General features: G+C 46.7%; 1 long non-coding RNA gene across 1 annotated transcript; it reads right to left on the bottom strand.

Annotated features, from left to right (window-relative positions):
- Window positions 1-3979: 3979 nt before the first annotated feature.
- On the bottom strand, window positions 3980-5620 carry LOC135390056 (uncharacterized). Its single transcript, XR_010421687.1, has 3 exons — window positions 5267-5620; window positions 4809-4873; window positions 3980-4741 (listed from the first exon to the last, which is right to left on the bottom strand). It is a non-coding gene; the product is annotated as an uncharacterized LOC135390056 (long non-coding RNA).
- Between the last annotated feature and the right edge of the window lie 5713 nt (window positions 5621-11333).

Genomic DNA, 11333 nt, shown 5'->3' with positions numbered 1-11333 from the left:
GGGTGAGGGCTAGTGAGGGCATGTGCCCGTGAGGGCCGTGAGGGTGAGGGCGAGTGAGGTTTCACCAAAATGCCCACCTATGTAGCGGTGAAGCAACTTTGTATTGTAAAATTGTAAAATGGGCCGCTCTGTGCCCGCTGTGATGCAACAAGTGCCAGTCCACTTTTTCTCAGCTGCACCCTCTCAGTTCAGGCAGCAGCAGTACCAGGTGTATGTACATAAGTTCCAAGACACACGAGTGCAATTCTGAAGCTGGTAAGTACGTCTCATGCTACACACCATTCGCGTTCAATGCTCTTGTTTTGCATGTGTTGTAGCAAATGATTCAGTGGCATAAACCGGTAGACTGGTGCGTAATGTACACCCATAGTGCCAAATTGGACTAATTCTGGTGACGTGTTCGTAAAATCTGTGTAATCGGACTGTCTAATTGTCACCTGTTCCATCTTAACACCGAAGTCGGTATATGAGTAAGAAATATCGTGGTTTCGGCAATTATCAGTAATCTTCCGTTGTGCTTAATGATTCCTATTATTTTGTATTTGTGTTTTTACTCAGAATTATCATTCTATTCTTAACTGGAGCAACAAAATTACCAAACACATGAGGATTATGTTGAAACTGAGGACATTGCTTATTTTTACTGATTTCAGATTTTCAGCCATGGAGAGAAGAAATGCAGGATGCAGCCAAGAGTCATTTTACTAAAGACACAGGGGTAAAACGATTGAAAGATGGAGGTTTAAAGTGTTATTATATTTGTAACTGATTGGATGCTTTTATAGAGAGGACACATCAAAGGAAAAGGTCCATCAAATCACAATGTTCCGTCAGGCGTGGGGACACCTGCCTTGCTGATATGTCTGCAATGTTCCAAACTGGCAAGGTCTCGTTTGTCTTCCAAGCTTCCTATTATGCACATGATTTTGGGGCTGTCCTACACCCCACTTACAAAAACAGAGGAAGATGTAATTTATTCACACAAAAGGAGATGTCAGCCATGCAAGTGCCAGCTTGCTACTCCTTAAAAAAAGGGAAAAAAAACAGGTACGGGAGAAGCCGCGATGGCAACGATGTGCTGCGGGCGTACAGGCACTTGTAAAACACTATATTGTACTGGAATGTCCTTTTTTACCTACCAGAAACTATTTGTTTATGTTAGGGAAACTACGTGACGGCATTGCACTCAGCGTACTATGCAGCTCAGTATTCGGGGTGTGCTGGATGGCACGTTTCAAAGGATCCAGTTCACCTCACTACATGGCAGTACCTGTACATCACCATGAGGGACTATAATATATGTTACAGTGAGAGGAAACACGACGACAACCAAACCAGTGTTGCCTTGTTGGTCAGTTCTATCAGAGCCCAAACAAACAGTCCAGTGCTTTCCCTCACACACAAAGGCAAGAAGGATGATCCTACTGTCTTTCAACGAGGAAATACTGACTTGTTGCAAGATGAGGATTTCTTGCTAGTTCTCATGACAGGCATGCAAAAACAGCTGTTAAGGCATTTGGGCACCAACAAAAGTGTGATGAACACAGGAGGAGCAGGAAAGCTAGCTGGTGTTGACTTGATGTTAATGCCGAAGTGTACACTTTCTTTTTACCCGTCTCTCCTTCACTTCGTGTATTAAAGCTTCTTTGCAGGTTCGTGTGTTTGTGTTCGTCTCGTCCCGTGTTCGTCCTGTGCTTTCCCTCAAACTCAAGGCAATGTGAACATAAAAGGAAAAGTGTGCATAGATTCTACACATGGCACCACAGATGGGTCATTCTATGTGATAGTTGTGTACTGCCACTTCATACATTTTGGGTAATGGTTCAGGTGAAACACTTTACAGCCATGCATGCTCTCCTGCATTGACTTTTCAACTGAAGACAATATGCCCCATTTTTAGCTTGGTGTGGGGTATATTACAGCAGGTAAATACATTTAAGTGTGGTGATATACATACACATAACACACATAATTGGCAATTTGTATATCCTATAAAGTGCTCTGACCTGAGAAATCTTGTAGAAAAAATTGTGTTAATATTCTGCCAATAAGAAGTGGAATAAACTTTCCACTCACTGCACTAGGCAGTTTGTTTTATTCCGTGTGTTTATATCTCTCCAGTACTGAGTACTCTCTTGCAATATAACGAGACAACTGCCCCTGACTGATGGTATTGTTTTCTTCAGCTGCAACAGATGCTTTTTACCATGAAAATACTAACATCAGTTGGCATTGCATAAAACCTTGGTGAGCTCAAAGCCGCTGTGTGTATTCTTGTGAATGATTTATCTAAAGAAATGTACACCCTTCCAACATCCATCAGCAAACTCTTCATGACTATATATAATGCATAATTATTTCATTAGATTAAAGGAAAAATATATTGGCATCACACCAGCTCAATTGCCGTCTTTCGTTATCATCAAAAATATGGTGGCCGGGGTACATGACTCCCATCAACATTTTGATAATGTAATTCGCATACAATGCTCAATCATTTTAAAATTCTTCATGCACATCATTACGCCTTGTATATTCAAGTTGGCTTCTACTTTGTCTCATGCTAGTGTTGGCTATCCGTGCGGTAGCCAGAAAATATTATGGGGGGTTCTATGGGGACCTCCCAGATGCACTAGTAAAGGTACGATCTTGGCTATGCAGTGCTAAACCTGCTGTGATACTGCGGAACAAAAATGCCAAACAACTCCGCTTTGTCTCAACAAAGATGCATGGAGTTAAAACGGGTGCAGCTATGTGAAAGCAGCTATGTGTTCGAACAGCTACTGGGAATTCAGAAGATCATACTATGTGCGTGAAAATAACTAGCACAATCACATATATTTGTATGTTCATGTGTCTTGCCTCAGCAAATGAGTTCCAATGTATGCTTGATTGCATTTATTTAGCATTTGTTACAAGAGAGCAAAAGTCCTCAAGATATTGCAAATCTATATTGTAAATCTACTCAGTATTGGCCAGTTAGATCACACAACTTGGTTGATTCATTTTATCAAGCTTTGTTTCACACCTCAAGGAAACGTAGCTCTTCGGTAACCTCAGTGAGCCAAACACGCAGTCCAGGTCCAGTTTTGGATAGCAATACATCGTTCCAAAATACCACAAATTCCAGCTGGACACTATATCAATGAGCCTGTTGCCTTGCACCTCATCGGAGCGGCCCCCTGCTGGCTAGCAGGAAGATATCGAATAAGAAACAGGTGACTGGCTGTTCTGTCCACCTCTCAGTGTGTGTGGCCACTCCTGTTTGCTGTTAGAGTGTCACTCCCATGAAGAAATGCAACACCCTGGTCCTCCATAAACTTTTGTCCCAATCTGTTCGAATATTGATGCACAGATGGTGTGAAGAAAGCCATAGTAGCAGGGCAGTTTTCAACCAGATTCCAAGAGTGTGCCAAGCAGCAGGAAATACACCCAGCCAGAGGATTTCTGTTGAATTCATGTTTAAGGACCTTCACATCTACATCATTTACTCATGAACGCAACAATGTCATTTGACAACACATGACAGTCCATTAATGCTTTGAACATGAATTGAGCTTTACCCTCTGGTTGGGCATGAAACAATGAATCTTTCAACAGCTCATGACCCACAGTTTGAGAAACACTGGTGTACGCATTCGTCCCAACAATAATCTGGCATCCTTCAAAAACACCATCAAACAGGACTTTTCTGCTGATACGTAGGGTGACATGCAATTACTTTTTGATGATTTGCATTTCTCTTTGTTCCTTTGCTATTTGTTTCTAATACTTGTCATGTGTTCTTGGTATTTCTGTTCCCCTCAAATTGTGTAGACATTTGCACTGACTGTGTCTTGGACTGTTCAACAGGGCTTGCCCACTATCAGTATCAGTGTATACTGTCATGGAATAACAATAAAAACCTGAAAACTGAAAAAAAAACATCTGAAGCACATCTGTCTGACTGATTCCTCTGACAACCTCCTGACAAATGCTCGATGAATGATAGTTCTTGTCACCACTCCTTGTGGACAGAAACAAGCTGTAACAGGCCGAGGAAGTTTAGATGATGTGGTGAACCTACGAGTTTGTTGTTGCCTTGAATGGGCAATCATCTCAGAGGTAAAACTTATTTATGTTGACTACTGCCTTCAAAGTCTAACTATAAATTCTTTGTTCTGAACTTGTCTTGGTACACCGGAGTTCACAAGCAAGAGCAGCCTTTTGGGAAGAAATAGGCAGCAAAATCTCAAATTGGAACACTGACCTTACCGAGCAGTGTTTGTTAGTTGTCGGGGTTGTACGATGTGCAGCTTGGTACAAATCTTTACGGATCACCATGGTGTCACATTTCTCCATTGGAGTGACACCCTAGCATCAAACAAGAGCGGACGCACATACTGAGAGATAGACCCGTTTCTTATTCGATCTCTTGCTGGTAGCTGGCAGGGGACCGCTCCGATGAAGAAAGGCGTAGTGCCGTGAACTTTTGTCTCGGGCTGTACACGCTGTTGTGTTGTACTCATACAAATTCTGAAATGCATGCCACTTCTTAGAGAATCTTTGGAAATTTGAAACCATTACGCCTTAATTGTCAGCTCTGATCATGAGCGAGATGGTAGGGGGCCCCTTAGGAATGTCCCGTTGTGTCCTAGAACCTTGCCAGTCTGGAACAATGCAGACGAATCATCAATGCAGGTTGCCCCATGCCTGACGGAACCTTATGATTTTATGGACCTTTTTCCTTTGACGTTCTTCTCTGTAAAAGCACCCAATCAGTTACAAATATAACAACACTTTAAACCTCCACCTTTCAATCTTTTTACCCCTGTGCCTTTAGTAAAATGACTCTTGGCTGCATCCTGCATTTCTTCTCTCCATGCCTGAAAATCTGAAATCAGTAAAAATAAGCAATGTCCTCAGTTTCAACACAATCCTCATGTGTTTGGTAATTTTGTTGCTCCAGTTAAGAATACAGTATGATAATTCTCAGTAGAAACACAAATACAAAGTAATAGGAACCATTAAGCACAACGAAAGATTACTGATAACTGCCGAAACCGATATATATACGATATTTCGTACTCATATACCGCGACCAGGTGACAATTAGACAGTCCGATTACACAGATTTCACGAACACGTCACCAGAATTAGTGCAACTTGGCACTATGGGTGTACATTACGCACCAGTCTGCCGGTTTATGCCACTGAATTACTTGCTACAACACATGCAAAATAAGTGCGCTGAACGCGAATGATGTGTAGCATGAGACGTACTTACCAGCTTCAGAATTGCACTCGTGCGTCTTTCACTTGGAAGTTGTGTACCTACATTCACCTGGTGCTGTTGCTGCCTGGACTGAGAAGGTGCAGCTGAGAAAAAGTGGATTGGCACTTGCTGCATCTGTAGTAACAGAGCGGCCCATTTTACAATTTTGTACAGACGCCCTCACCTTTTGAACCGGGAGCATGAAACTCGCAGGCGTTGCTGAAACGTTCCCTCACCTGTTGAACATCGACGGACGAGCGGGACATCCAGCGAGGAACTTGAACGGAATATTTGGCAAAGTTGCTTCACCGCTACCACAAACCACAAACACAAATCTCATCCTCAAGCAAACAAACCGATGTGTGCTAGCGCATGCGCACGCGAAGCGAGCAGACGGCACGGCGGCAGCAAAGAGAGACACATGACATCCCTTCTAGCGCATGCGCAGCGCAACTAATTATCCTCTTCCGAAGGCCAAGTCTCCGCTGCGCGCGCGCGCGCTCCTAGCGGCGACGGGTGGCTTTCGAGTTTCAGTTTCACTCTCCGTTCTTTGCGCGCGCGCGTTTATCTGTATAAAGGCAGCGCGTACCGCGCTCGCGTCATCATTCTGACCGATACGTGGAAAACGCCATGTGTGGTTTATTCTCCTGCGCTTCTCGTCGTCGCAAGGAAAAGACAAAAAACTAAGAGCTTCGCGAATTTATACGCGGCATCGTGGAGGAAGCCTTTCAAGTCTACCGCCTGGAATGGTTTCAAGCGCGTCAAGAAATGTGTCAGGACAAGATGAAGACGCTCGACCGCATCTTAGCGGCAGACAGACTTGCGAAAAAGAAGTCCAACTTTAGCCTGGATAATCTGTATTGGGAACGCAGTTCCGATGTAGAGGACAACGACGACGACGACGACGTGTAAATAAAAGCGATGCATTTCTCTTCGAGTCTCAGGCTCTTCTTTCTCTTCGTGAAACGTGTACGCACGCACCATGTCTTCCCCCGAACCCTTTTCGTTTCCGTCATCCTTTTCGCTGTATCTTAAGCGGCCCCTCCATCTACTTTCGTTGCTAACGTGCTGAGGAACCTGAACGACGTGGTGGACAAGCCTCCGTCACAAATATTCTACGTGCAGAAATATGCTTCGCCGAGTATGCAGGACGAATTCGGGGACTCCGTAAAATTTACCAAGGAGCTACCGCGAGAGTGGGACACGTCGCGCGCTACGCTGATCGTTGTCGACGATCACATGACCGACGCCGGTTCCTTGAAGGAGGTAACCGATCTTTTCATTCGGGGTTCTCACCACGCCAACGCATCGATCTTCTTACTCGTTCAAAACAACTTTTTCGACAGTAGCCATTTTAGAACAATATCCTACAACGCCAGTTACGTCGTCCTGTGGCGCACCGTGCGCGGCGTGCACCAGATGGAACATTTCGGCCAACAGCTATTTGGCAGAAAAAGATTGGAGTATTTTCTGGACGCATATAAACAAGCGATGTTGTCGCCCCACGCATATTTACTCGTGGATCTTCACAACTATACCCACGAGGATCACAGGTTCCGTAGCAATATCTTTCCGGGCGAACGTCAATATATCTACGCTCCGAAATGAATCTCCGCCCTCACCTCACTTTACTCAAAGTACTCTCCACTCTATCCCCTCCGCGCCGTCGCGACGTCTTGAGGCGTTCGTCTTCGTCCGACATGAAACACCTCTCCGAAATTTGCCTCAATGTATTGAACGGAAAGGTGGCTCTAGCTCCAGATACCTTCGCACGTTTGAAGAAGCACAAACGCTTTTTACGACGGCTCGCCTACAAAAAGATTCACAAGAATCCGCAACGTTTGAAGCGCTATCTGTCTCAGCAGCGAGGACAGGGCGTTCTTTCATCGGTGGTTCCTCTCCTGCTTTCCGCCGTGTTGAACCTTTTCGCCAATGGCCAAGAGAATTGAAGTGACCACCTCCTTCATCGGAAACATTCTTTCCTCGAAGGAGAGTGACGACGTCAAAGTGAAACTCATACTGCAAGCACTGTATCGCATACTCAAGCAGTACGGATTTGACCCCTACGACAATAAAAACAAGGCGTCCAACGCTACAAATGACTTTGACTATTCGCTCCTCTCTCCAGAGGTGGACGAAGAGGAAGCGGAAAGGGTCGTCTCGGAATTAAAGAAGGGTTCTTTCCTGGGATCGCGAGGGTTATGTCTCCGTGTCGGGCAAGCACAACAGACACTCCTCCGTTTACGAACTCGTCAATTATTTGTTGCAACGTAAGACGGGAAAGAAACCTTCCTGGGTCCTCAAAGTCTCGAAACTATTGCGTCTGACTTCTCTACCCAAATCTCGCGAGCCGCAACAGCAGCAGCAGGCCTCCATTGCGTGGACGACTTATGGAGGGATATGAGAAACCAGAGGGTGGTTTGGGGGGTGTGGAACGCTACAGAAAAGCGCATCACTTGAGCAAAAAGAAGGCTTCGCCATTCTCAGAAAGCTGGATGCCTACACGCTCCACCATCCGGTCAGAAGAAAGTTTAATAGGAGACGCATCATCGCGCTCAAGATCTACGACGTGTGGCAAATGGATCTCGCCGATTTTTCAAAATACAAGAGATTCAACGGTGGCTACCGCTACATTCTCGTGGCAATCGATTCCCTCTCCCGCTTTCTGCGCACCCTCCCACTAAAGACGAAGCGCCCCGCCGAAATGAAAAGGGCCATGATAAGACTTTTTCGGAGAGGTAACGTACCTACACGCATCTTTTGCGACAGAGGCGGGGAATTCTACAACAAGACCGTGAAGGAGTATCTCTCACGAAAGAAGGTACACATGTATTCTACCTTCTCTCCAGTAATCAAAGCATCGCAGGCAGAACGCGTCATACGCACTTTACGCGACAGAATATTCCGTTATTTTAGAGTAACGGGAAAATACCACTTCGTTTCCGCGCTTCCCAAGATCGTGCGGGACTACAACAACACCAAACACAGGACTTTGGGCATCAGCCCGTCCGAAGTCACGCCCGAAAACGAATTGGAGCTGTTCAATAAGAAAAATGGGAAGCCCGTCGTACCCTCCGTGAAAAAGAAGCTCAAACTGGGGGATAAGTGAGGGTCCTACTACACAGAAAAGGTTTTCATAAGAGCTCGGAAGGGAGTTGGTCGCCTCAGATTTTCACCGTCTCCCGCCTGAGAGACACCTCTCCTCCCGTCGTACACCTGGAAGATTACCGGGGTAAGGAAGTGGACGGATCTTTCTACCCGGAGGAGGTACTCGTTGTAACCCGAGACGCAAATCAGCCTTGGCCAGTAACGAAAGTGCTGAGAAAGAAGCAAGTGAACGGTCAGAGCTTCTCCTTGGTTCGCTGGTTCGGTTACGATAAAGAACACGACAGTTGGATTCCGAGCAGCGATGTCAGACATCTACGTCCACCTGCTCTCGATTGCCAGCATGGATAAGTTTCCCTCGAATAAACTCAACGCCTTCACGGTAGCTTTCGATAGTCGGCTTCAGCTCTCGAATCGGTATAAAGTCGGTCTGATGGATCTCAGCATAAGTAACGATTTTTTAAATATCGGGTACGAAAGGCAAGATGCGTTTCGAGGACACGGTGGAAGCCGGCAGAACTTTTCGTATCACCTCGGATCTCGAGAGGGATTTGGGAAAAAGCCCTTTCGGAATTCAACGTTTCTTTCGCGTACAATAAATCGCGATACGACTTCGTCTTACCCGTGGACGTGAAAGCCGTGGAATTGGACCCTCGGCTCGCGCAGGCGCTCGACGCCTCGCTAGCATCCCGCGAAGCAGGCCGTGCGGTGAAACCTGCCAAATTGAGCGAACGCGAAGCCACCTCCATCTTATTGGAGCACGCCGCACCCGTCGCTTTCGGCGACGTCACTCTGAATTCGGACACCACGTCCCTACGGAACACACTCAACAAGTATTTCCAGACGCACAAGCTGGACGCCTCGCTAGAATTCGCGGATAACGTCTACTCTCTGAAAACACCGAAAGGGTTGCACGTACCGGAACCCCTTGTCAAGCTGCTACATCTCACACCCGTCGAGGGACACGAAGAAACGCTACGCGTCTCTCTCCCCGTAGCGCGCCAATTTTCTTTCACGACCAAGACGAAAATTCCTCGATCTTTGCAAGTACATCTGCCCCCCGGCTATTATGCGATGCCGCAAGCACTTCTAAATGCGATTAACCAGCGCGTAGGCGAACGCGCGCGCTTCAGCTTCGACGGAACCAAACAGAAATGTAAAATTCGGCTTTCCGAGGGCACCTCCACCCTCAGACTTTCCGAGTACCTGGCCGTGCTTTTGGGCTTCGAATCGCGTACCATGTTTACGGGGGAGGATGCCACGAGCTCCGTCGAGGTACTCCTGGAACCCCCGTACTTGCGAACGTGTTTGGACGTGTTTGAACGTGTTCGGACACGGGTGGCAAACCGTCGAAGTCGTCCCTGGACACAGTACTTCCTCTCTCTCTCTCTATGACGTCATTGAACATGTTTGAACATGTTTGGACGTGTTTGAACATGTTGTGACGTGTGTAGACACGAACCCCGCAATATGAAAAACCTCACGCAGTACGAAATAGACTAGTGGTTAGTGTGTCGCGCCCAGTGTAGAAGGATCCTGGGTTCGAATCCCACTCTGGGTCTTCTCGTCGTCATATACAAGTCGGCCCCAGAGTGTTAGCTAGAAATTAGTGTAATGTTTTATTCAACGCTGATGGTATCATTGTCATATGCGACATGGCAAAAAGGCGTGAAAGACGGAAGGCGGGGTGGTCAAAGTACAGACGACACCGTCGCAATGCGAGGAGGAGGAGAGCGGTGTAACGACTATAAAAGGTGCGCTGGTTCTACGTCGATTGATCGAAAGCCCACGAAGGGCATCCATCCATCCACGACGCGAGGCGTTTCGTGGACCAAAATGTAAGTCGACCGTCTCTGCTGTGAGAGTGTATTCTATATATGACATTGTTTTTTCAGGAACCAATAGCCGCTGTCACCGCATGACACTGAACACAGGGACTCACCCCATCCTCTGTCATCATCATCAATCTCAAGCGTTCCTCAACTGAAGGGAAAAGTGAGCATTGTTTCGTGAGAGGAAATCTCGTACTGATTTTGTTTGACCGCAGTGCCACGCTGTCTTGTATGTCAGTACGACCCCATTGATGCCATGCTCGTGGCCGTAGAAAGAGAGCACGAAGCTAGAATAGAGAATCTCGGTAATAGCCCAGTCGTCCTTTCAGATGACGACGACGACAGAGACAGTAGTCCGCCTTTCGTAATACCTGAAACGGACGACAACGAACCCCTAGATGGGCACGACAGTGCAGACGAGCTGCTCATGTGGAAAGGGGATCAGTCGTATGCAGATTTCATTCCTCTGTCTGGTAGGGTTAGAGATGAATCACCAGATGCAAGCCCAGAATTTCGAAACGAAGCTGAGCCTGTCCAGGGTCGTAGAATCGTTGAATTACGAGAACACGTCGTAGAGAATCATCCCTCCGTCACGGAGAGACGATTCCTTCCTTTCTTTGTCACAGATGAGGCATTTGACGGAACGGCTACTAGGTACACGCTTCTCTGTTCCCTGCACGACGACAACGTCGACGATTTGCGACTCTATCTACCGAGCATTGCTCCAGTAATCACGCAGTCCTCGAAGCTTATCCCATGCCTTTCAAATTTTGTCTGTGCTCGAAGGCGCTCATGGTGAAGGACGGAGCCAACGGGTTGACTTCTCATCTCCTTCACGTGAACCTTCACATGAGAGTGGTTCGTAACCGTCAAGAAATCGAAGGCGCGATAAATGCTGCCATCGCAGAGTCCTCGCAACGCGTAGAAAAACTATGCGAGAGAAGGGTCTGGTTTCACCTCGAACGACGTCCAATGTGTCGACTTAAAACTAACGCGTTTGAAACCGAAGCGGATGGGGTGCACGATCGAGCTTCCCGAGCTGCTAAAAAGAAAACGAAAGACTCTCACAAACGTCAAACTTCCACCGAATCACGAAAATGAGTGTTTCAAGTATAGCGTGCTGGCACTCTTGCATCCGTTGA

Source organism: Ornithodoros turicata, chromosome 3 (assembly GCF_037126465.1).
Source record: "Ornithodoros turicata isolate Travis chromosome 3, ASM3712646v1, whole genome shotgun sequence".
Classification (NCBI taxonomy): Eukaryota; Metazoa; Arthropoda; class Arachnida; order Ixodida; family Argasidae; genus Ornithodoros; species Ornithodoros turicata.
The sequence above is the reverse complement of the archived record's forward strand: the minus strand, read 5'-3'. Positions and strand labels throughout refer to the sequence as shown.